Raw genomic sequence first — 26,773 nt, 5'->3', positions numbered from 1 at the left:
GGAAATGTAGAAATGCTGCCGCCTTGTGGTCGTTTCAAGCAAGCGGGGCTCTAAGCCCACAGCTGATGGTCACTTAACATTCACAACGACTCAGGGCTGTAAAGGATACCTGCCCTCCACAAATATCCTGAGCTAGGGAATGGACAAGTAATTCAAAACAGGCAATTTTTTTCAAGAAGATAGTATGAAGAGGTAAATTTTATCCACTCTTTTCTTAACAAAAGGAAAATGGATAAAGTCTCAACGTTTGGAATTATTAGACTCCTGCAAATCTAATATACAAAATGGTTTCAACTCACACCAGTCCACTGACCATCAGCTAAAAGTCTACGAACAATAAGTGCTGAAGCGGTTTTAGAGAACTGTATGCCCTCTAGCTTCTGGTGAGATGTAAAGTGGTAAGAGCCAATAGTGAGAACAGAAAGGAGCTGCATGTAAAAGTAAACATTGAGCTACCGTTTGGTCCAGCAGGCCCACCGTTGGGCCTCTCACCTGAGAAGACCAGAATCGAGAAGACACAGGCTGCGACAGTGGCACTTCAGCCATATTCACAATAGCCAAGCCATGGAATCCACCAAAATGTGCATCGACAGGTGAAAGGATAAAGAAAATGTGGTCCATGTAATCAGTGGAATATTAGACATGGAAAACAATGACACACTGTTCTTTGTGGCATCATAGATGAGCCTAGAGATACTCCCAGAATATGAGGGAAGTCGGAAAGCAAAAGACATATATCCTATGATATCACTTATAGGTGTTATCTAACAACTGACACAAATGATCACACTTCCACAGAGAAAGACACGCACCAACTTAGAAAACAAACTATGCTCATCTAAAAGGAAAGGTGGGGGGAATGGATAAATTAAGATTAGGGTTACCATACGTATACAAATACCTATTGAATACATATAACAAAAAGGACGACCATATAGCAAGGGAGGCCTACGGAACACTCTCTAATAATTTACATGGGAAGAGGTTCTGTACATGAATAGACATATATAATGTACAAATGAACCAGACTGTGTACACCTAGGACAAACCATATTCTAATCATTACCCCGATTAAAAAAAATTAAAACAACGAACAAGAAGGAATGAGACATAAACTCATGGGGTTTTTCTCCTGGCACATTCCATTCTAATTTACAACCTAGGAACATGACTTCCAGAGAGACTCTGCTGCCCTAGTAACCACATTTGGAATGGAGAAATGCTGCCGCCTTGTGGCCGTTTCCCACAACAGCAGCTTTAAACCCAGTGCTAATGGTCCCTAAATATTCATAATCATTGCAGGCCTGTAAATGACACCTCCCCTCAAAAAAAAATCTTGGGGTCGAAAATCGACCAAGAAATTCCAAAGAGGACAAGCTTCCGAGAAGACAATTTCAAGAGGTATATTGTACTCCCACTTTTTTCCTTTTATGTTGAATAAAAAAGATAAAGGTATGGAAAATGCTGAACATTAGGAATTATTAAAAACATGCAAATCCAAATTACAAAAACCTACCAGCTCACACCAGTCAAAATGGCCATGAGCAAGAATTCTGCCAACAATGAATGCTGAAGGGGCTGTGGAGAAACGAGTACCCTCAGTGCTAAGTGGGACGTGGTAAGAGTCACTAATGAAAACACAATGGAGGTGCTTTGAAAAGGTAAAACATTGAGCTGCCAGTCAATCAAGCATACCCACTGCTGGGACTATCACCTGAGAAAACGAGAATCCACAAGTCACAGGCTGGCAATCATGCACTCCAGCAACATTTAGCACAGTCAAAACTTAGAAGCAACGAACATGTCCATCAACAGAGGAATGCACAAAGAAGAAGTGGTCCATACACACAGTGGAATAATACTCCAATAAAAATATAAATTAGATGTAAAAAAACATAAGCAAGAAGACATAAGCTTTTGGGGTGTTTATCGGGGCACACTCCACTCTAATTTATAACTGAGGAACATCACTGGCAGGAAGGTCTCTTTCACTTGGTACCAGATTGGGGGACGTAGAAATGCTGCTGCCCCCTGGCCGTTACCTGCAACAACAGCTTTGAAATCTGTGCTAATGTTCACTTCGTATGAACAAGGACTGCAGGGCTGTAAAGGAAACCTGCCCTCAAAATGACTGGATGAAGGTAAAGGCCAAAAAGTTTCAAAATGTGGCACATACTTCAAGAAACCCATTTGAAGAAGTAAGCTGTACTCACAGTTTGAAAAATAAAAGGACATTCCTGAAAGCTCAATTTCATGGGATTATGAGACATATGCAAATCCATCCAGAAACAGGTATCAGCTCACACCACTCAGAATAACCATCAGCAAGAAACTACAAATAATCAATGCTGAAGGGGTTGTGGAGCAATGCATACCCTAAGTTGAAATGGCACGTAACCTGGTGAGAGCCCCTGATGGGAACACAACGGAGGTGCCTTTAAAGGGTAAACATTGAGCTACTCTATGATCCAGCAGGCCCACCTCAGGGTCTATAACCTAAAAAGACCAAATTGGAAAGACACAGGCAGGCAGATCTGCACTGCAGGAGTATTACAATAGCCAAGACATGGAAGCAAGCGTAAAGATCATGAACACATGACTGGATAAAGAAGAACTGGTTCATGGGCTTCCCTGGTGGCGCAGTGGTTGAGAATCCGCCTGCCAATGCAGGGGACACGGGTTCGTGCCCTGGTCCGGGAAGATCCCACATGCCGCGGAGCAACTAAGCCCGTGAGCCATGGCCGCTAGGCCTGCGCGTCCGGAGCGTGTGTTCCGCAATGGGAGAGGCCACAAGTGAGAGAACCGAATACCGCAAAAAAAAAAAAAAATAGAAGAACTGGTTCGAGTAGAGTTGGAATATTAGCCAAGGCAAAAAAATGAAACAATGCCATTTGCAGCACCCTAGATGCTGCACCTAGAGGTAATCACGCAACTGGTAGTAAGAGAGAAAGTGAAAGATACATATGGTATGATATCACTTATAGGTGTTACCTAAAAATTGGTACCAATGAAGATATTTCCACAGAGAAAGGCAATCACAGATTCATTAAACAAACTTATGGTTCACCAGATGGAAAGGTGTGAGGATTGGAAACATCACGACATTGGGGTAAACAGAGATATACAAACACATGTGAAATATATAATCACCCAAGACCTATGGCATACCAAGAGAACACGACTCAGCATTGTGTCATAACCTTCATGGGAAAAGGATCAGAAGAACAATAGATATATGTATGTGTGTTTACAGAACCAAATCTTGCACACCTAGAACCAACAAAACATTATAATCAAATTTGCTGTGATAAAAAATAAAATTGAAAAAACAAACAAGAAGTAATGAGACATAAACTCATGGGGGATTTTCCTGTCACATTCCATTCTAATTTACAACCTACAGCATAACTTCCATTATGGCTATGTTGCCCTGGAAGCCAGATTTGGTGAGGAGAAATGCTTCCGCCTTGTGGCCGTTTCACACAACAGCAGCATTAAACCCTGCGCTACTTGGCACTTAATATTCACAATCATTGCAGGCCTATAAATGACACCTGCCCTCAAAAAAATCCTGGGGTCGTCAATCGATCAGAAAATTGAAAAGACGTCAACATTTCAAGAAGACAATTTCAACAGGCATATTTTACAAACAATTTGTCTTTTTTTTTCTTTTTTATAAAAAAAATGGCAAGGAGGGCTTCCCTGGTGGCACAGTGGTGGAGAATTTGCCTGCTAATATAGGGGACACGGGTTCGAGTCCTGGTCTGGGAAGATCCCACATGCCGCGGAGCAGCTAGGACCATGAGCCACAACTACTGAGTCTGCGCGTCTGGAGCCTGTGCTCTGCAACAAGAGAGGTCGCGATAGTGAGAGGCCCGCGCACCACGATGAACAGTGGCCCCCGCTTGCCACAACTAGAGAAAGCCCTCGCACAGAAACGAAGACCCAACACAGCCAAAAATCAATCAATAAATTAATTAATTAATTTTAATAATAATGGCATGGAAAAATGCTCAACATCAGGAATTAATAAAGCCATGAAAATCCAATCTACAGAAATGTTCACCTCACAGCCCTCAGAATGATCATCAGCAAAAAGTTTACAAAGAAAAAATGCCGAAGGAGTTTCAGAGAACTGTGTACCCTCTAGCTGCTGGGGGGATGTTAACTGGTAAGAGCCAGCAGTGAGAACAGAATGGAGGTGCGTTTAAACATAAATATAGAGGTACCATGTGATCTTGTAGGCCCTTTGATGGGCCTATCCCCCAAGCAGAGCAGAATCAAAAAGACACAGGCTGGCAATACTGCACTGCAGCAGAATTTACCATAGCCAAGACTTCGAGGAAACCAAAATGTCCATCAACAGAACAGGGGGAAAAGATCAAGTGGTCCATGTACACAACCATGCAAAAGAATGAAAGAATGCCATTTGCACCACCATAGAAGGACCTAAAGATCATCAGCCAACTTGAAGGAAGAACGAAACAGAAAGACAGATATCCTATGACATCACTTTTAGGTGTTACCTAAAAATTGATACCCATGAACTTATTTCCAAGAGAAGGACACGCATGGGTTAAGGAAACAAAATTATTTACGAAATGGAAAGGTGTAAGGAATGGATGCATTAGGATATGGGGAGATATCCTATGACATCGCTTCTAGATGTTACCTAAAAATTGATATCCATGAACTTATTTCCAAGAGAAGGACATGCATGGATTAACAAAACAAATTATGTTTAATGAAATGGAAAGATGTAAGGAATTTATGAATTAGGATATGGGGGTTAAGAGACATGTACTAATACATATGAAATATATAATCAGAAAATACCTATGGAATACCAAGTGAGGTCTATTCACCACTCTGTAATAACCTACATGGGAAAGGATCCAAAGAAGAATAGATGGATCCATAGACGTATTATACCCGGTTCTGTACACCTAGAACAAGCACAACATTTGTATCAAATTGGCTCTGATAATAAATAAAAGTTAAATTTAAAAAACAAACAGGAAGTAAGGACACATAAGCTCTTGGGGACTTGCCCTGGCGCATTCCACTCTAATTTTCAGCCTACTTACAGGATTTCCAGGGAGGCTTTGTTGCCCAAAAACCCAGAGTCGGAAATGTAGAAATGCTGCCGCCTTGTGGTCGTTTCAAGCAAGCGGGGCTCTAAGCCCACAGCTGATGGTCACTTAACATTCACAACGACTCAGGGCTGTAAAGGATACCTGCCCTCCACAAATATCCTGAGCTAGGGAATGGACAAGTAATTCAAAACAGGCAATTTTTTTCAAGAAGATAGTATGAAGAGGTAAATTTTATCCACTCTTTTCTTAACAAAAGGAAAATGGATAAAGTCTCAACGTTTGGAATTATTAGACTCCTGCAAATCTAATATACAAAATGGTTTCAACTCACACCAGTCCACTGACCATCAGCTAAAAGTCTACGAACAATAAGTGCTGAAGCGGTTTTAGAGAACTGTATGCCCTCTAGCTTCTGGTGAGATGTAAAGTGGTAAGAGCCAATAGTGAGAACAGAAAGGAGCTGCATGTAAAAGTAAACATTGAGCTACCGTTTGGTCCAGCAGGCCCACCGTTGGGCCTCTCACCTGAGAAGACCAGAATCGAGAAGACACAGGCTGCGACAGTGGCACTTCAGCCATATTCACAATAGCCAAGCCATGGAATCCACCAAAATGTGCATCGACAGGTGAAAGGATAAAGAAAATGTGGTCCATGTAATCAGTGGAATATTAGACATGGAAAACAATGACACACTGTTCTTTGTGGCATCATAGATGAGCCTAGAGATACTCCCAGAATATGAGGGAAGTCGGAAAGCAAAAGACATATATCCTATGATATCACTTATAGGTGTTATCTAACAACTGACACAAATGATCACACTTCCACAGAGAAAGACACGCACCAACTTAGAAAACAAACTATGCTCATCTAAAAGGAAAGGTGGGGGGAATGGATAAATTAAGATTAGGGTTACCATACGTATACAAATACCTATTGAATACATATAACAAAAAGGACGACCATATAGCAAGGGAGGCCTACGGAACACTCTCTAATAATTTACATGGGAAGAGGTTCTGTACATGAATAGACATATATAATGTACAAATGAACCAGACTGTGTACACCTAGGACAAACCATATTCTAATCATTACCCCGATTAAAAAAAATTAAAACAACGAACAAGAAGGAATGAGACATAAACTCATGGGGTTTTTCTCCTGGCACATTCCATTCTAATTTACAACCTAGGAACATGACTTCCAGAGAGACTCTGCTGCCCTAGTAACCACATTTAGGAATGGAGAAATGCTGCCGCCTTGTGGCCGTTTCCCACAACAGCAGCTTTAAACCCAGTGCTAATGGTCCCTAAATATTCATAATCATTGCAGGCCTGTAAATGACACCTCCCCTCAAAAAAAAATCTTGGGGTCGAAAATCGACCAAGAAATTCCAAAGAGGACAAGCTTCCGAGAAGACAATTTCAAGAGGTATATTGTACTCCCACTTTTTTCCTTTTATGTTGAATAAAAAAGATAAAGGTATGGAAAATGCTGAACATTAGGAATTATTAAAAACATGCAAATCCAAATTACAAAAACCTACCAGCTCACACCAGTCAAAATGGCCATGAGCAAGAATTCTGCCAACAATGAATGCTGAAGGGGCTGTGGAGAAACGAGTACCCTCAGTGCTAAGTGGGACGTGGTAAGAGTCACTAATGAAAACACAATGGAGGTGCTTTGAAAAGGTAAAACATTGAGCTGCCAGTCAATCAAGCATACCCACTGCTGGGACTATCACCTGAGAAAACGAGAATCCACAAGTCACAGGCTGGCAATCATGCACTCCAGCAACATTTAGCACAGTCAAAACTTAGAAGCAACGAACATGTCCATCAACAGAGGAATGCACAAAGAAGAAGTGGTCCATACACACAGTGGAATAATACTCCAATAAAAATATAAATTAGATGTAAAAAAACATAAGTAAGAAGACATAAGCTTTTGGGGTGTTTATCGGGGCACACTCCACTCTAATTTATAACTGAGGAACATCACTGGCAGGAAGGTCTCTTTCACTTGGTACCAGATTGGGGGACGTAGAAATGCTGCTGCCCCCTGGCCGTTACCTGCAACAACAGCTTTGAAATCTGTGCTAATGTTCACTTCGTATGAACAAGGACTGCAGGGCTGTAAAGGAAACCTGCCCTCAAAATGACTGGATGAAGGTAAAGGCCAAAAAGTTTCAAAATGTGGCACATACTTCAAGAAACCCATTTGAAGAAGTAAGCTGTACTCACAGTTTGAAAAATAAAAGGACATTCCTGAAAGCTCAATTTCATGGGATTATGAGACATATGCAAATCCATCCAGAAACAGGTATCAGCTCACACCACTCAGAATAACCATCAGCAAGAAACTACAAATAATCAATGCTGAAGGGGTTGTGGAGCAATGCATACCCTAAGTTGAAGTGGCACGTAACCTGGTGAGAGCCCCTGATGGGAACACAACGGAGGTGCCTTTAAAGGGTAAACATTGAGCTACTCTATGATCCAGCAGGCCCACCTCAGGGTCGATAACCTAAAAAGACCAAATTGGAAAGACACAGGCAGGCAGATCTGCACTGCAGGAGTATTACAATAGCCAAGACATGGAAGCAAGCGTAAAGATCATGAACACATGACTGGATAAAGAAGAACTGGTTCATGGGCTTCCCTGGTGGCGCAGTGGTTGAGAATCCGCCTGCCAATGCAGGGGACACGGGTTCGTGCCCTGGTCCGGGAAGATCCCACATGCCGCGGAGCAACTAAGCCCGTGAGCCATGGCCGCTAGGCCTGCGCGTCCGGAGCGTGTGTTCCGCAATGGGAGAGGCCACAAGTGAGAGAACCGAATACCGCAAAAAAAAAAAAAAATAGAAGAACTGGTTCGAGTAGAGTTGGAATATTAGCCAAGGCAAAAAAATGAAACAATGCCATTTGCAGCACCCTAGATGCTGCACCTAGAGGTAATCACGCAACTGGTAGTAAGAGAGAAAGTGAAAGATACATATGGTATGATATCACTTATAGGTGTTACCTAAAAATTGGTACCAATGAAGATATTTCCACAGAGAAAGGCAATCACAGATTCATTAAACAAACTTATGGTTCACCAGATGGAAAGGTGTGAGGATTGGAAACATCACGACATTGGGGTAAACAGAGATATACAAACACATGTGAAATATATAATCACCCAAGACCTATGGCATACCAAGAGAACACGACTCAGCATTGTGTCATAACCTTCATGGGAAAAGGATCAGAAGAACAATAGATATATGTATGTGTGTTTACAGAACCAAATCTTGCACACCTAGAACCAACAAAACATTATAATCAAATTTGCTGTGATAAAAAATAAAATTGAAAAAACAAACAAGAAGTAATGAGACATAAACTCATGGGGGATTTTCCTGTCACATTCCATTCTAATTTACAACCTACAGCATAACTTCCATTATGGCTATGTTGCCCTGGAAGCCAGATTTGGTGAGGAGAAATGCTGCCGCCTTGTGGCCGTTTCACACAACAGCAGCATTAAACCCTGCGCTACTTGGCACTTAATATTCACAATCATTGCAGGCCTATAAATGACACCTGCCCTCAAAAAAATCCTGGGGTCGTCAATCGATCAGAAAATTGAAAAGACGTCAACATTTCAAGAAGACAATTTCAACAGGCATATTTTACAAACAATTTGTCTTTTTTTTTTCTTTTTTATAAAAAAAATGGCAAGGAGGGCTTCCCTGGTGGCACAGTGGTGGAGAATTTGCCTGCTAATATAGGGGACACGGGTTCGAGTCCTGGTCTGGGAAGATCCCACATGCCGCGGAGCAGCTAGGACCATGAGCCACAACTACTGAGTCTGCGCGTCTGGAGCCTGTGCTCTGCAACAAGAGAGGTCGCGATAGTGAGAGGCCCACGCACCACGATGAACAGTGGCCCCCGCTTGCCACAACTAGAGAAAGCCCTCGCACAGAAACGAAGACCCAACACAGCCAAAAATCAATCAATAAATTAATTAATTAATTTTAATAATAATGGCATGGAAAAATGCTCAACATCAGGAATTAATAAAGCCATGAAAATCCAATCTACAGAAATGTTCACCTCACAGCCCTCAGAATGATCATCAGCAAAAAGTTTACAAAGAAAAAATGCCGAAGGAGTTTCAGAGAACTGTGTACCCTCTAGCTGCTGGGGGGATGTTAACTGGTAAGAGCCAGCAGTGAGAACAGAATGGAGGTGCGTTTAAACATAAATATAGAGGTACCATGTGATCTTGTAGGCCCTTTGATGGGCCTATCCCCCAAGCAGAGCAGAATCAAAAAGACACAGGCTGGCAATACTGCACTGCAGCAGAATTTACCATAGCCAAGACTTCGAGGAAACCAAAATGTCCATCAACAGAACAGGGGGAAAAGATCAAGTGGTCCATGTACACAACCATGCAAAAGAATGAAAGAATGCCATTTGCACCACCATAGAAGGACCTAAAGATCATCAGCCAACTTGAAGGAAGAACGAAACAGAAAGACAGATATCCTATGACATCACTTTTAGGTGTTACCTAAAAATTGATACCCATGAACTTATTTCCAAGAGAAGGACACGCATGGGTTAAGGAAACAAAATTATTTACGAAATGGAAAGGTGTAAGGAATGGATGCATTAGGATATGGGGAGATATCCTATGACATCGCTTCTAGATGTTACCTAAAAATTGATATCCATGAACTTATTTCCAAGAGAAGGACATGCATGGATTAACAAAACAAATTATGTTTAATGAAATGGAAAGATGTAAGGAATTTATGAATTAGGATATGGGGGTTAAGAGACATGTACTAATACATATGAAATATATAATCACAAAATACCTATGGAATACCAAGTGAGGTCTATTCACCACTCTGTAATAACCTACATGGGAAAGGATCCAAAGAAGAATAGATGGATCCATAGACGTATTATACCCGGTTCTGTACACCTAGAACAAGCACAACATTTGTATCAAATTGGCTCTGATAATAAATAAAAGTTAAATTTAAAAAACAAACAGGAAGTAAGGACACATAAGCTCTTGGGGACTTGCCCTGGCGCATTCCACTCTAATTTTCAGCCTACTTACAGGATTTCCAGGGAGGCTTTGTTGCCCAAAAACCCAGAGTCGGAAATGTAGAAATGCTGCCGCCTTGTGGTCGTTTCAAGCAAGCGGGGCTCTAAGCCCACAGCTGATGGTCACTTAACATTCACAACGACTCAGGGCTGTAAAGGATACCTGCCCTCCACAAATATCCTGAGCTAGGGAATGGACAAGTAATTCAAAACAGGCAATTTTTTTCAAGAAGATAGTATGAAGAGGTAAATTTTATCCACTCTTTTCTTAACAAAAGGAAAATGGATAAAGTCTCAACGTTTGGAATTATTAGACTCCTGCAAATCTAATATACAAAATGGTTTCAACTCACACCAGTCCACTGACCATCAGCTAAAAGTCTACGAACAATAAGTGCTGAAGCGGTTTTAGAGAACTGTATGCCCTCTAGCTTCTGGTGAGATGTAAAGTGGTAAGAGCCAATAGTGAGAACAGAAAGGAGCTGCATGTAAAAGTAAACATTGAGCTACCGTTTGGTCCAGCAGGCCCACCGTTGGGCCTCTCACCTGAGAAGACCAGAATCGAGAAGACACAGGCTGCGACAGTGGCACTTCAGCCATATTCACAATAGCCAAGCCATGGAATCCACCAAAATGTGCATCGACAGGTGAAAGGATAAAGAAAATGTGGTCCATGTAATCAGTGGAATATTAGACATGGAAAACAATGACACACTGTTCTTTGTGGCATCATAGATGAGCCTAGAGATACTCCCAGAATATGAGGGAAGTCGGAAAGCAAAAGACATATATCCTATGATATCACTTATAGGTGTTATCTAACAACTGACACAAATGATCACACTTCCACAGAGAAAGACACGCACCAACTTAGAAAACAAACTATGCTCATCTAAAAGGAAAGGTGGGGGGAATGGATAAATTAAGATTAGGGTTACCATACGTATACAAATACCTATTGAATACATATAACAAAAAGGACGACCATATAGCAAGGGAGGCCTACGGAACACTCTCTAATAATTTACATGGGAAGAGCTTCTGTACATGAATAGACATATATAATGTACAAATGAACCAGACTGTGTACACCTAGGACAAACCATATTCTAATCATTACCCCGATTAAAAAAAATTAAAACAACGAACAAGAAGGAATGAGACATAAACTCATGGGGTTTTTCTCCTGGCACATTCCATTCTAATTTACAACCTAGGAACATGACTTCCAGAGAGACTCTGCTGCCCTAGTAACCACATTTAGGAATGGAGAAATGCTGCCGCCTTGTGGCCGTTTCCCACAACAGCAGCTTTAAACCCAGTGCTAATGGTCCCTAAATATTCATAATCATTGCAGGCCTGTAAATGACACCTCCCCTCAAAAAAAAATCTTGGGGTCGAAAATCGACCAAGAAATTCCAAAGAGGACAAGCTTCCGAGAAGACAATTTCAAGAGGTATATTGTACTCCCACTTTTTTCCTTTTATGTTGAATAAAAAAGATAAAGGTATGGAAAATGCTGAACATTAGGAATTATTAAAAACATGCAAATCCAAATTACAAAAACCTACCAGCTCACACCAGTCAAAATGGCCATGAGCAAGAATTCTGCCAACAATGAATGCTGAAGGGGCTGTGGAGAAACGAGTACCCTCAGTGCTAAGTGGGACGTGGTAAGAGTCACTAATGAAAACACAATGGAGGTGCTTTGAAAAGGTAAAACATTGAGCTGCCAGTCAATCAAGCATACCCACTGCTGGGACTATCACCTGAGAAAACGAGAATCCACAAGTCACAGGCTGGCAATCATGCACTCCAGCAACATTTAGCACAGTCAAAACTTAGAAGCAACGAACATGTCCATCAACAGAGGAATGCACAAAGAAGAAGTGGTCCATACACACAGTGGAATAATACTCCAATAAAAATATAAATTAGATGTAAAAAAACATAAGTAAGAAGACATAAGCTTTTGGGGTGTTTATCGGGGCACACTCCACTCTAATTTATAACTGAGGAACATCACTGGCAGGAAGGTCTCTTTCACTTGGTACCAGATTGGGGGATGTAGAAATGCTGCTGCCCCCTGGCCGTTACCTGCAACAACAGCTTTGAAATCTGTGCTAATGTTCACTTCGTATGAACAAGGACTGCAGGGCTGTAAAGGAAACCTGCCCTCAAAATGACTGGATGAAGGTAAAGGCCAAAAAGTTTCAAAATGTGGCACATACTTCAAGAAACCCATTTGAAGAAGTAAGCTGTACTCACAGTTTGAAAAATAAAAGGACATTCCTGAAAGCTCAATTTCATGGGATTATGAGACATATGCAAATCCATCCAGAAACAGGTATCAGCTCACACCACTCAGAATAACCATCAGCAAGAAACTACAAATAATCAATGCTGAAGGGGTTGTGGAGCAATGCATACCCTAAGTTGAAGTGGCACGTAACCTGGTGAGAGCCCCTGATGGGAACACAACGGAGGTGCCTTTAAAGGGTAAACATTGAGCTACTCTATGATCCAGCAGGCCCACCTCAGGGTCTATAACCTAAAAAGACCAAATTGGAAAGACACAGGCAGGCAGATCTGCACTGCAGGAGTATTACAATAGCCAAGACATGGAAGCAAGCGTAAAGATCATGAACACATGACTGGATAAAGAAGAACTGGTTCATGGGCTTCCCTGGTGGCGCAGTGGTTGAGAATCCGCCTGCCAATGCAGGGGACACGGGTTCGTGCCCTGGTCCGGGAAGATCCCACATGCCGCGGAGCAACTAAGCCCGTGAGCCATGGCCGCTAGGCCTGCGCGTCCGGAGCGTGTGTTCCGCACTGGGAGAGGCCACAAGTGAGAGAACCGCATACCGCAAAAAAAAAAAAAAAAAAAAAAATAGAAGAACTGGTTCGAGTAGAGTTGGAATATTAGCCAAGGCAAAAAAATGAAACAATGCCATTTGCAGCACCCTAGATGCTGCACCTAGAGGTAATCACGCAACTGGTAGTAAGAGAGAAAGTGAAAGATACATATGGTATGATATCACTTATAGGTGTTACCTAAAAATTGGTACCAATGAAGATATTTCCACAGAGAAAGGCAATCACAGATTCATTAAACAAACTTATGGTTCACCAGATGGAAAGGTGTGAGGATTGGAAACATCACGACATTGGGGTAAACAGAGATATACAAACACATGTGAAATATATAATCACCCAAGACCTATGGCATACCAAGAGAACACGACTCAGCATTGTGTCATAACCTTCATGGGAAAAGGATCAGAAGAACAATAGATATATGTATGTGTGTTTACAGAACCAAATCTTGCACACCTAGAACCAACAAAACATTATAATCAAATTTGCTGTGATAAAAAATAAAATTGAAAAAACAAACAAGAAGTAATGAGACATAAACTCATGGGGGATTTTCCTGTCACATTCCATTCTAATTTACAACCTACAGCATAACTTCCATTATGGCTATGTTGCCCTGGAAGCCAGATTTGGTGAGGAGAAATGCTGCCGCCTTGTGGCCGTTTCACACAACAGCAGCATTAAACCCTGCGCTACTTGGCACTTAATATTCACAATCATTGCAGGCCTATAAATGACACCTGCCCTCAAAAAAATCCTGGGGTCGTCAATCGATCAGAAAATTGAAAAGACGTCAACATTTCAAGAAGACAATTTCAACAGGCATATTTTACAAACAATTTGTCTTTTTTTTTCTTTTTTATAAAAAAAACGGCAAGGAGGGCTTCCCTGGTGGCACAGTGGTGGAGAATTTGCCTGCTAATATAGGGGACACGGGTTCGAGTCCTGGTCTGGGAAGATCCCACATGCCGCGGAGCAGCTAGGACCATGAGCCACAACTACTGAGTCTGCGCGTCTGGAGCCTGTGCTCTGCAACAAGAGAGGTCGCGATAGTGAGAGGCCCGCGCACCACGATGAACAGTGGCCCCCGCTTGCCACAACTAGAGAAAGCCCTCGCACAGAAACGAAGACCCAACACAGCCAAAAATCAATCAATAAATTAATTAATTAATTTTAATAATAATGGCATGGAAAAATGCTCAACATCAGGAATTAATAAAGCCATGAAAATCCAATCTACAGAAATGTTCACCTCACAGCCCTCAGAATGATCATCAGCAAAAAGTTTACAAAGAAAAAATGCCGAAGGAGTTTCAGAGAACTGTGTACCCTCTAGCTGCTGGGGGGATGTTAACTGGTAAGAGCCAGCAGTGAGAACAGAATGGAGGTGCGTTTAAACATAAATATAGAGGTACCATGTGATCTTGTAGGCCCTTTGATGGGCCTATCCCCCAAGCAGAGCAGAATCAAAAAGACACAGGCTGGCAATACTGCACTGCAGCAGAATTTACCATAGCCAAGACTTCGAGGAAACCAAAATGTCCATCAACAGAACAGGGGGAAAAGATCAAGTGGTCCATGTACACAACCATGCAAAAGAATGAAAGAATGCCATTTGCACCACCATAGAAGGACCTAAAGATCATCAGCCAACTTGAAGGAAGAACGAAACAGAAAGACAGATATCCTATGACATCACTTTTAGGTGTTACCTAAAAATTGATACCCATGAACTTATTTCCAAGAGAAGGACACGCATGGGTTAAGGAAACAAAATTATTTACGAAATGGAAAGGTGTAAGGAATGGATGCATTAGGATATGGGGAGATATCCTATGACATCGCTTCTAGATGTTACCTAAAAATTGATATCCATGAACTTATTTCCAAGAGAAGGACATGCATGGATTAACAAAACAAATTATGTTTAATGAAATGGAAAGATGTAAGGAATTTATGAATTAGGATATGGGGGTTAAGAGACATGTACTAATACATATGAAATATATAATCACAAAATACCTATGGAATACCAAGTGAGGTCTATTCACCACTCTGTAATAACCTACATGGGAAAGGATCCAAAGAAGAATAGATGGATCCATAGACGTATTATACCCGGTTCTGTACACCTAGAACAAGCACAACATTTGTATCAAATTGGCTCTGATAATAAATAAAAGTTAAATTTAAAAAACAAACAGGAAGTAAGGACACATAAGCTCTTGGGGACTTGCCCTGGCGCATTCCACTCTAATTTTCAGCCTACTTACAGGATTTCCAGGGAGGCTTTGTTGCCCAAAAACCCAGAGTCGGAAATGTAGAAATGCTGCCGCCTTGTGGTCGTTTCAAGCAAGCGGGGCTCTAAGCCCACAGCTGATGGTCACTTAACATTCACAACGACTCAGGGCTGTAAAGGATACCTGCCCTCCACAAATATCCTGAGCTAGGGAATGGACAAGTAATTCAAAACAGGCAATTTTTTTCAAGAAGATAGTATGAAGAGGTAAATTTTATCCACTCTTTTCTTAACAAAAGGAAAATGGATAAAGTCTCAACGTTTGGAATTATTAGACTCCTGCAAATCTAATATACAAAATGGTTTCAACTCACACCAGTCCACTGACCATCAGCTAAAAGTCTACGAACAATAAGTGCTGAAGCGGTTTTAGAGAACTGTATACCCTCTAGCTTCTGGTGAGATGTAAAGTGGTAAGAGCCAATAGTGAGAACAGAAAGGAGCTGCATGTAAAAGTAAACATTGAGCTACCGTTTGGTCCAGCAGGCCCACCGTTGGGCCTCTCACCTGAGAAGACCAGAATCGAGAAGACACAGGCTGCGACAGTGGCACTTCAGCCATATTCACAATAGCCAAGCCATGGAATCCACCAAAATGTGCATCGACAGGTGAAAGGATAAAGAAAATGTGGTCCATGTAATCAGTGGAATATTAGACATGGAAAACAATGACACACTGTTCTTTGTGGCATCATAGATGAGCCTAGAGATACTCCCAGAATATGAAGGAAGTTGGAAAGCAAAAGACATATATCCTATGATATCACTTATAGGTGTTATCTAACAACTGACACAAATGATCACACTTCCACAGAGAAAGACACGCACCAACTTAGAAAACAAACTATGCTCATCTAAAAGGAAAGGTGGGGGGAATGGATAAATTAAGATTAGGGTTACCATACGTATACAAATACCTATTGAATACATATAACAAAAAGGACGACCATATAGCAAGGGAGGCCTACAGAACACTCTCTAATAATTTACATGGGAAGCGCTTCTGTACATGAATAGACATATATAATGTACAAATGAACCAGACTGTGTACACCTAGGACAAACCATATTCTAATCATTACCCCGATTAAAAAAAATTAAAACAATGAACAAGAAGGAATGAGACATAAACTCATGGGGTTTTTCTCCTGGCACATTCCATTCTAATTTACAACCTAGGAACATGACTTCCAGAGAGACTCTGCTGCCCTAGTAACCACATTTAGGAATGGAGAAATGCTGCCGCCTTGTGGCCGTTTCCCACAACAGCAGCTTTAAACCCAGTGCTAATGGTCCCTAAATATTCATAATCATTGCAGGCCTGTAAATGACACCTCCCCTCAAAAAAAAATCCTGGGGTCGAAAATCGACCAAGAAATTCCAAAGAGGACAAGCTTCCGAGAAGACAATTTCAAGAGGTATATTGTACTCCCACTTTTTTCCTTTTATGTTGAATAAAAAAGATAAAGGTATGGAAAATGCTGAACATTAGGAATTAATAAAAACATGCAAATCCAAATTACAAAAACCTACCAGCTCACACCAGTCAAAATGGCCATGAGCAAGAATTCTGCCAACAATGAATGCTGAAGGGGCTGTGGAGAAACGAGTACCCTCAGTGCTAAGTGGGACGTGGTAAGAGTCACTAATGAAAACACAATGGAGGTGCTTTGAAAAGGTAAAACATTGAGCTGCCAGTCAATCAAGCATACCCACTGCTGGGACTATCACCTGAGAAAACGAGAATCCACAAGTCACAGGCTGGCAATCATGCACTCCAGCAACATTTAGCACAGTCAAAACTTAGAAGCAACGAACATGTCCATCAACAGAGGAATGCACAAAGAAGAAGTGGTCCATACACACAGTGGAATAATACTCCAATAAAAATATAAATTAGATGTAAAAAAACATAAGCAAGAAGACATAAGCTTTTGGGGTGTTTATCGGGGCACACTCCACTCTAATTTATAACTGAGGAACATCACTGGCAGGAAGGTCTCTTTCACTTGGTACCAGATTGGGGGACGTAGAAATGCTGCTGCCCCCTGGCCGTTACCTGCAACAACAGCTTTGAAATCTGTGCTAATGTTCACTTCGTATGAACAAGGACTGCAGGGCTGTAAAGGAAACCTGCCCTCAAAATGACTGGATGAAGGTAAAGGCCAAAAAGTTTCAAAATGTGGCACATACTTCAAGAAACCCATTTGAAGAAGTAAGCTGTACTCACAGTTTGAAAAATAAAAGGACATTCCTGAAAGCTCAATTTCATGGGATTATGAGACATATGCAAATCCATCCAGAAACAGGTATCAGCTCACACCACTCAGAATAACCATCAGCAAGAAACTACAAATAATCAATGCTGAAGGGGTTGTGGAGCAATGCATACCCTAAGTTGAAGTGGCACGTAACCTGGTGAGAGCCCCTGATGGGAACACAACGGAGGTGCCTTTAAAGGGTAAACATTGAGCTACTCTATGATCCAGCAGGCCCACCTCAGGGTCTATAACCTAAAAAGACCAAATTGGAAAGACACAGGCAGGCAGATCTGCACTGCAGGAGTATTACAATAGCCAAGACATGGAAGCAAGCGTAAAGATCATGAACACATGACTGGATAAAGAAGAACTGGTTCATGGGCTTCCCTGGTGGCGCAGTGGTTGAGAATCCGCCTGCCAATGCAGGGGACATGGGTTCGTGCCCTGGTCCGGGAAGATCCCACATGCCGCGGAGCAACTAAGCCCGTGAGCCATGGCCGCTAGGCCTGCGCGTCCGGAGCGTGTGTTCCGCAATGGGAGAGGCCACAAGTGAGAGAACCGCATACCGCAAAAAAAAAAAAAAAAAAAAAAAAAAATAGAAGAACTGGTTCGAGTAGAGTTGGAATATTAGCCAAGGCAAAAAAATGAAACAATGCCATTTGCAGCACCCTAGATGCTGCACCTAGAGGTAATCACGCAACTGGTAGTAAGAGAGAAAGTGAAAGATACATATGGTATGATATCACTTATAGGTGTTACCTAAAAATTGGTACCAATGAAGATATTTCCACAGAGAAAGGCAATCACAGATTCATTAAACAAACTTATGGTTCACCAGATGGAAAGGTGTGAGGATTGGAAACATCACGACATTGGGGTAAACAGAGATATACAAACACATGTGAAATATATAATCACCCAAGACCTATGGCATACCAAGAGAACACGACTCAGCATTGTGTCATAACCTTCATGGGAAAAGGATCAGAAGAACAATAGATATATGTATGTGTGTTTACAGAACCAAATCTTGCACACCTAGAACCAACAAAACATTATAATCAAATTTGCTGTGATAAAAAATAAAATTGAAAAAACAAACAAGAAGTAATGAGACATAAACTCATGGGGGATTTTCCTGTCACATTCCATTCTAATTTACAACCTACAGCATAACTTCCATTATGGCTATGTTGCCCTGGAAGCCAGATTTGGTGAGGAGAAATGCTGCCGCCTTGTGGCCGTTTCACACAACAGCAGCATTAAACCCTGCGCTACTTGGCACTTAATATTCACAATCATTGCAGGCCTATAAATGACACCTGCCCTCAAAAAAATCCTGGGGTCGTCAATCGATCAGAAAATTGAAAAGACGTCAACATTTCAAGAAGACAATTTCAACAGGCATATTTTACAAACAATTTGTCTTTTTTTTTTCTTTTTTATAAAAAAAATGGCAAGGAGGGCTTCCCTGGTGGCACAGTGGTGGAGAATTTGCCTGCTAATATAGGGGACACGGGTTCGAGTCCTGGTCTGGGAAGATCCCACATGCCGCGGAGCAGCTAGGACCATGAGCCACAACTACTGAGTCTGCGCGTCTGGAGCCTGTGCTCTGCAACAAGAGAGGTCGCGATAGTGAGAGGCCCACGCACCACGATGAACAGTGGCCCCCGCTTGCCACAACTAGAGAAAGCCCTCGCACAGAAACGAAGACCCAACACAGCCAAAAATCAATCAATAAATTAATTAATTAATTTTAATAATAATGGCATGGAAAAATGCTCAACATCAGGAATTAATAAAGCCATGAAAATCCAATCTACAGAAATGTTCACCTCACAGCCCTCAGAATGATCATCAGCAAAAAGTTTACAAAGAAAAAATGCCGAAGGAGTTTCAGAGAACTGTGTACCCTCTAGCTGCTGGGGGGATGTTAACTGGTAAGAGCCAGCAGTGAGAACAGAATGGAGGTGCGTTTAAACATAAATATAGAGGTACCATGTGATCTTGTAGGCCCTTTGATGGGCCTATCCCCCAAGCAGAGCAGAATCAAAAAGACACAGGCTGGCAATACTGCACTGCAGCAGAATTTACCATAGCCAAGACTTCGAGGAAACCAAAATGTCCATCAACAGAACAGGGGGAAAAGATCAAGTGGTCCATGTACACAACCATGCAAAAGAATGAAAGAATGCCATTTGCACCACCATAGAAGGACCTAAAGATCATCAGCCAACTTGAAGGAAGAACGAAACAGAAAGACAGATATCCTATGACATCACTTTTAGGTGTTACCTAAAAATTGATACCCATGAACTTATTTCCAAGAGAAGGACACGCATGGGTTAAGGAAACAAAATTATTTACGAAATGGAAAGGTGTAAGGAATGGATGCATTAGGATATGGGGAGATATCCTATGACATCGCTTCTAGATGTTACCTAAAAATTGATATCCATGAACTTATTTCCAAGAGAAGGACATGCATGGATTAACAAAACAAATTATGTTTAATGAAATGGAAAGATGTAAGGAATTTATGAATTAGGATATGGGGGTTAAGAGACATGTACTAATACATATGAAATATATAATCACAAAATACCTATGGAATACCAAGTGAGGTCTATTCACCACTCTGTAATAACCTACATGGGAAAGGATCCAAAGAAGAATAGATGGATCCATAGACGTATTATACCCGGTTCTGTACACCTAGAACAAGCACAACATTTGTATCAAATTGGCTCTGATAATAAATAAAAGTTAAATTTAAAAAACAAACAGGAAGTAAGGACACATAAGCTCTTGGGGACTTGCCCTGGCGCATTCCACTCTAATTTTCAGCCTACTTACAGGATTTCCAGGGAGGCTTTGTTGCCCAAAAACCCAGAGTCGGAAATGTAGAAATGCTGCCGCCTTGTGGTCGTTTCAAGCAAGCGGGGCTCTAAGCCCACAGCTGATGGTCACTTAACATTCACAACGACTCAGGGCTGTAAAGGATACCTGCCCTCCACAAATATCCTGAGCTAGGGAATGGACAAGTAATTCAAAACAGGCAATTTTTTTCAAGAAGATAGTATGAAGAGGTAAATTTTATCCACTCTTTTCTTAACAAAAGGAAAATGGATAAAGTCTCAACGTTTGGAATTATTAGACTCCTGCAAATCTAATATACAAAATGGTTTCAACTCACACCAGTCCACTGACCATCAGCTAAAAGTCTACGAACAATAAGTGCTGAAGCGGTTTTAGAGAACTGTATGCCCTCTAGCTTCTGGTGAGATGTAAAGTGGTAAGAGCCAATAGTGAGAACAGAAAGGAGCTGCATGTAAAAGTAAACATTGAGCTACCGTTTGGTCCAGCAGGCCCACCGTTGGGCCTCTCACCTGAGAAGACCAGAATCGAGAAGACACAGGCTGCGACAGTGGCACTTCAGCCATATTCACAATAGCCAAGCCATGGAATCCACCAAAATGTGCATCGACAGGTGAAAGGATAAAGAAAATGTGGTCCATGTAATCAGTGGAATATTAGACATGGAAAACAATGACACACTGTTCTTTGTGGCATCATAGATGAGCCTAGAGATACTCCCAGAATATGAGGGAAGTCGGAAAGCAAAAGACATATATCCTATGATATCACTTATAGGTGTTATCTAACAACTGACACAAATGATCACACTTCCACAGAGAAAGACACGCACCAACTTAGAAAACAAACTATGCTCATCTAAAAGGAAAGGTGGGGGGAATGGATAAATTAAGATTAGGGTTACCATACGTATACAAATACCTATTGAATACATATAACAAAAAGGACGACCATATAGCAAGGGAGGCCTACGGAACACTCTCTAATAATTTACATGGGAAGAGCTTCTGTACATGAATAGACATATATAATGTACAAATGAACCAGACTGTGTACACCTAGGACAAACCATATTCTAATCATTACCCCGATTAAAAAAAATTAAAACAACGAACAAGAAGGAATGAGACATAAACTCATGGGGTTTTTCTCCTGGCACATTCCATTCTAATTTACAACCTAGGAACATGACTTCCAGAGAGACTCTGCTGCCCTAGTAACCACATTTAGGAATGGAGAAATGCTGCCGCCTTGTGGCCGTTTCCCACAACAGCAGCTTTAAACCCAGTGCTAATGGTCCCTAAATATTCATAATCATTGCAGGCCTGTAAATGACACCTCCCCTCAAAAAAAAATCTTGGGGTCGAAAATCGACCAAGAAATTCCAAAGAGGACAAGCTTCCGAGAAGACAATTTCAAGAGGTATATTGTACTCCCACTTTTTTCCTTTTATGTTGAATAAAAAAGATAAAGGTATGGAAAATGCTGAACATTAGGAATTATTAAAAACATGCAAATCCAAATTACAAAAACCTACCAGCTCACACCAGTCAAAATGGCCATGAGCAAGAATTCTGCCAACAATGAATGCTGAAGGGGCTGTGGAGAAACGAGTACCCTCAGTGCTAAGTGGGACGTGGTAAGAGTCACTAATGAAAACACAATGGAGGTGCTTTGAAAAGGTAAAACATTGAGCTGCCAGTCAATCAAGCATACCCACTGCTGGGACTATCACCTGAGAAAACGAGAATCCACAAGTCACAGGCTGGCAATCATGCACTCCAGCAACATTTAGCACAGTCAAAACTTAGAAGCAACGAACATGTCCATCAACAGAGGAATGCACAAAGAAGAAGTGGTCCATACACACAGTGGAATAATACTCCAATAAAAATATAAATTAGATGTAAAAAAACATAAGTAAGAAGACATAAGCTTTTGGGGTGTTTATCGGGGCACACTCCACTCTAATTTATAACTGAGGAACATCACTGGCAGGAAGGTCTCTTTCACTTGGTACCAGATTGGGGGATGTAGAAATGCTGCTGCCCCCTGGCCGTTACCTGCAACAACAGCTTTGAAATCTGTGCTAATGTTCACTTCGTATGAACAAGGACTGCAGGGCTGTAAAGGAAACCTGCCCTCAAAATGACTGGATGAAGGTAAAGGCCAAAAAGTTTCAAAATGTGGCACATACTTCAAGAAACCCATTTGAAGAAGTAAGCTGTACTCACAGTTTGAAAAATAAAAGGACATTCCTGAAAGCTCAATTTCATGGGATTATGAGACATATGCAAATCCATCCAGAAACAGGTATCAGCTCACACCACTCAGAATAACCATCAGCAAGAAACTACAAATAATCAATGCTGAAGGGGTTGTGGAGCAATGCATACCCTAAGTTGAAGTGGCACGTAACCTGGTGAGAGCCCCTGATGGGAACACAACGGAGGTGCCTTTAAAGGGTAAACATTGAGCTACTCTATGATCCAGCAGGCCCACCTCAGGGTCTATAACCTAAAAAGACCAAATTGGAAAGACACAGGCAGGCAGATCTGCACTGCAGGAGTATTACAATAGCCAAGACATGGAAGCAAGCGTAAAGATCATGAACACATGACTGGATAAAGAAGAACTGGTTCATGGGCTTCCCTGGTGGCGCAGTGGTTGAGAATCCGCCTGCCAATGCAGGGGACACGGGTTCGTGCCCTGGTCCGGGAAGATCCCACATGCCGCGGAGCAACTAAGCCCGTGAGCCATGGCCGCTAGGCCTGCGCGTCCGGAGCGTGTGTTCCGCACTGGGAGAGGCCACAAGTGAGAGAACCGCATACCGCAAAAAAAAAAAAAAAAAAAAAAATAGAAGAACTGGTTCGAGTAGAGTTGGAATATTAGCCAAGGCAAAAAAATGAAACAATGCCATTTGCAGCACCCTAGATGCTGCACCTAGAGGTAATCACGCAACTGGTAGTAAGAGAGAAAGTGAAAGATACATATGGTATGATATCACTTATAGGTGTTACCTAAAAATTGGTACCAATGAAGATATTTCCACAGAGAAAGGCAATCACAGATTCATTAAACAAACTTATGGTTCACCAGATGGAAAGGTGTGAGGATTGGAAACATCACGACATTGGGGTAAACAGAGATATACAAACACATGTGAAATATATAATCACCCAAGACCTATGGCATACCAAGAGAACACGACTCAGCATTGTGTCATAACCTTCATGGGAAAAGGATCAGAAGAACAATAGATATATGTATGTGTGTTTACAGAACCAAATCTTGCACACCTAGAACCAACAAAACATTATAATCAAATTTGCTGTGATAAAAAATAAAATTGAAAAAACAAACAAGAAGTAATGAGACATAAACTCATGGGGGATTTTCCTGTCACATTCCATTCTAATTTACAACCTACAGCATAACTTCCATTATGGCTATGTTGCCCTGGAAGCCAGATTTGGTGAGGAGAAATGCTGCCGCCTTGTGGCCGTTTCACACAACAGCAGCATTAAACCCTGCGCTACTTGGCACTTAATATTCACAATCATTGCAGGCCTATAAATGACACCTGCCCTCAAAAAAATCCTGGGGTCGTCAATCGATCAGAAAATTGAAAAGACGTCAACATTTCAAGAAGACAATTTCAACAGGCATATTTTACAAACAATTTGTCTTTTTTTTTCTTTTTTATAAAAAAAATGGCAAGGAGGGCTTCCCTGGTGGCACAGTGGTGGAGAATTTGCCTGCTAATATAGGGGACACGGGTTCGAGTCCTGGTCTGGGAAGATCCCACATGCCGCGGAGCAGCTAGGACCATGAGCCACAACTACTGAGTCTGCGCGTCTGGAGCCTGTGCTCTGCAACAAGAGAGGTCGCGATAGTGAGAGGCCCGCGCACCACGATGAACAGTGGCCCCCGCTTGCCACAACTAGAGAAAGCCCTCGCACAGAAACGAAGACCCAACACAGCCAAAAATCAATCAATAAATTAATTAATTAATTTTAATAATAATGGCATGGAAAAATGCTCAACATCAGGAATTAATAAAGCCATGAAAATCCAATCTACAGAAATGTTCACCTCACAGCCCTCAGAATGATCATCAGCAAAAAGTTTACAAAGAAAAAATGCCGAAGGAGTTTCAGAGAACTGTGTACCCTCTAGCTGCTGGGGGGATGTTAACTGGTAAGAGCCAGCAGTGAGAACAGAATGGAGGTGCGTTTAAACATAAATATAGAGGTACCATGTGATCTTGTAGGCCCTTTGATGGGCCTATCCCCCAAGCAGAGCAGAATCAAAAAGACACAGGCTGGCAATACTGCACTGCAGCAGAATTTACCATAGCCAAGACTTCGAGGAAACCAAAATGTCCATCAACAGAACAGGGGGAAAAGATCAAGTGGTCCATGTACACAACCATGCAAAAGAATGAAAGAATGCCATTTGCACCACCATAGAAGGACCTAAAGATCATCAGCCAACTTGAAGGAAGAACGAAACAGAAAGACAGATATCCTATGACATCACTTTTAGGTGTTACCTAAAAATTGATACCCATGAACTTATTTCCAAGAGAAGGACACGCATGGGTTAAGGAAACAAAATTATTTACGAAATGGAAAGGTGTAAGGAATGGATGCATTAGGATATGGGGAGATATCCTATGACATCGCTTCTAGATGTTACCTAAAAATTGATATCCATGAACTTATTTCCAAGAGAAGGACATGCATGGATTAACAAAACAAATTATGTTTAATGAAATGGAAAGATGTAAGGAATTTATGAATTAGGATATGGGGGTTAAGAGACATGTACTAATACATATGAAATATATAATCACAAAATACCTATGGAATACCAAGTGAGGTCTATTCACCACTCTGTAATAACCTACATGGGAAAGGATCCAAAGAAGAATAGATGGATCCATAGACGTATTATACCCGGTTCTGTACACCTAGAACAAGCACAACATTTGTATCAAATTGGCTCTGATAATAAATAAAAGTTAAATTTAAAAAACAAACAGGAAGTAAGGACACATAAGCTCTTGGGGACTTGCCCTGGCGCATTCCACTCTAATTTTCAGCCTACTTACAGGATTTCCAGGGAGGCTTTGTTGCCCAAAAACCCAGAGTCGGAAATGTAGAAATGCTGCCGCCTTGTGGTCGTTTCAAGCAAGCGGGGCTCTAAGCCCACAGCTGATGGTCACTTAACATTCACAACGACTCAGGGCTGTAAAGGATACCTGCCCTCCACAAATATCCTGAGCTAGGGAATGGACAAGTAATTCAAAACAGGCAATTTTTTTCAAGAAGATAGTATGAAGAGGTAAATTTTATCCACTCTTTTCTTAACAAAAGGAAAATGGATAAAGTCTCAACGTTTGGAATTATTAGACTCCTGCAAATCTAATATACAAAATGGTTTCAACTCACACCAGTCCACTGACCATCAGCTAAAAGTCTACGAACAATAAGTGCTGAAGCGGTTTTAGAGAACTGTATACCCTCTAGCTTCTGGTGAGATGTAAAGTGGTAAGAGCCAATAGTGAGAACAGAAAGGAGCTGCATGTAAAAGTAAACATTGAGCTACCGTTTGGTCCAGCAGGCCCACCGTTGGGCCTCTCACCTGAGAAGACCAGAATCGAGAAGACACAGGCTGCGACAGTGGCACTTCAGCCATATTCACAATAGCCAAGCCATGGAATCCACCAAAATGTGCATCGACAGGTGAAAGGATAAAGAAAATGTGGTCCATGTAATCAGTGGAATATTAGACATGGAAAACAATGACACACTGTTCTTTGTGGCATCATAGATGAGCCTAGAGATACTCCCAGAATATGAAGGAAGTTGGAAAGCAAAAGACATATATCCTATGATATCACTTATAGGTGTTATCTAACAACTGACACAAATGATCACACTTCCACAGAGAAAGACACGCACCAACTTAGAAAACAAACTATGCTCATCTAAAAGGAAAGGTGGGGGGAATGGATAAATTAAGATTAGGGTTACCATACGTATACAAATACCTATTGAATACATATAACAAAAAGGACGACCATATAGCAAGGGAGGCCTACAGAACACTCTCTAATAATTTACATGGGAAGCGCTTCTGTACATGAATAGACATATATAATGTACAAATGAACCAGACTGTGTACACCTAGGACAAACCATATTCTAATCATTACCCCGATTAAAAAAAATTAAAACAATGAACAAGA

The sequence above is a fragment of the Kogia breviceps genome, chromosome 11, assembly GCF_026419965.1.
Source record: "Kogia breviceps isolate mKogBre1 chromosome 11, mKogBre1 haplotype 1, whole genome shotgun sequence".
NCBI classification, from domain to species: Eukaryota; Metazoa; Chordata; class Mammalia; order Artiodactyla; family Physeteridae; genus Kogia; species Kogia breviceps.
The sequence above is the reverse complement of the archived record's forward strand: the minus strand, read 5'-3'. Positions refer to the sequence as shown.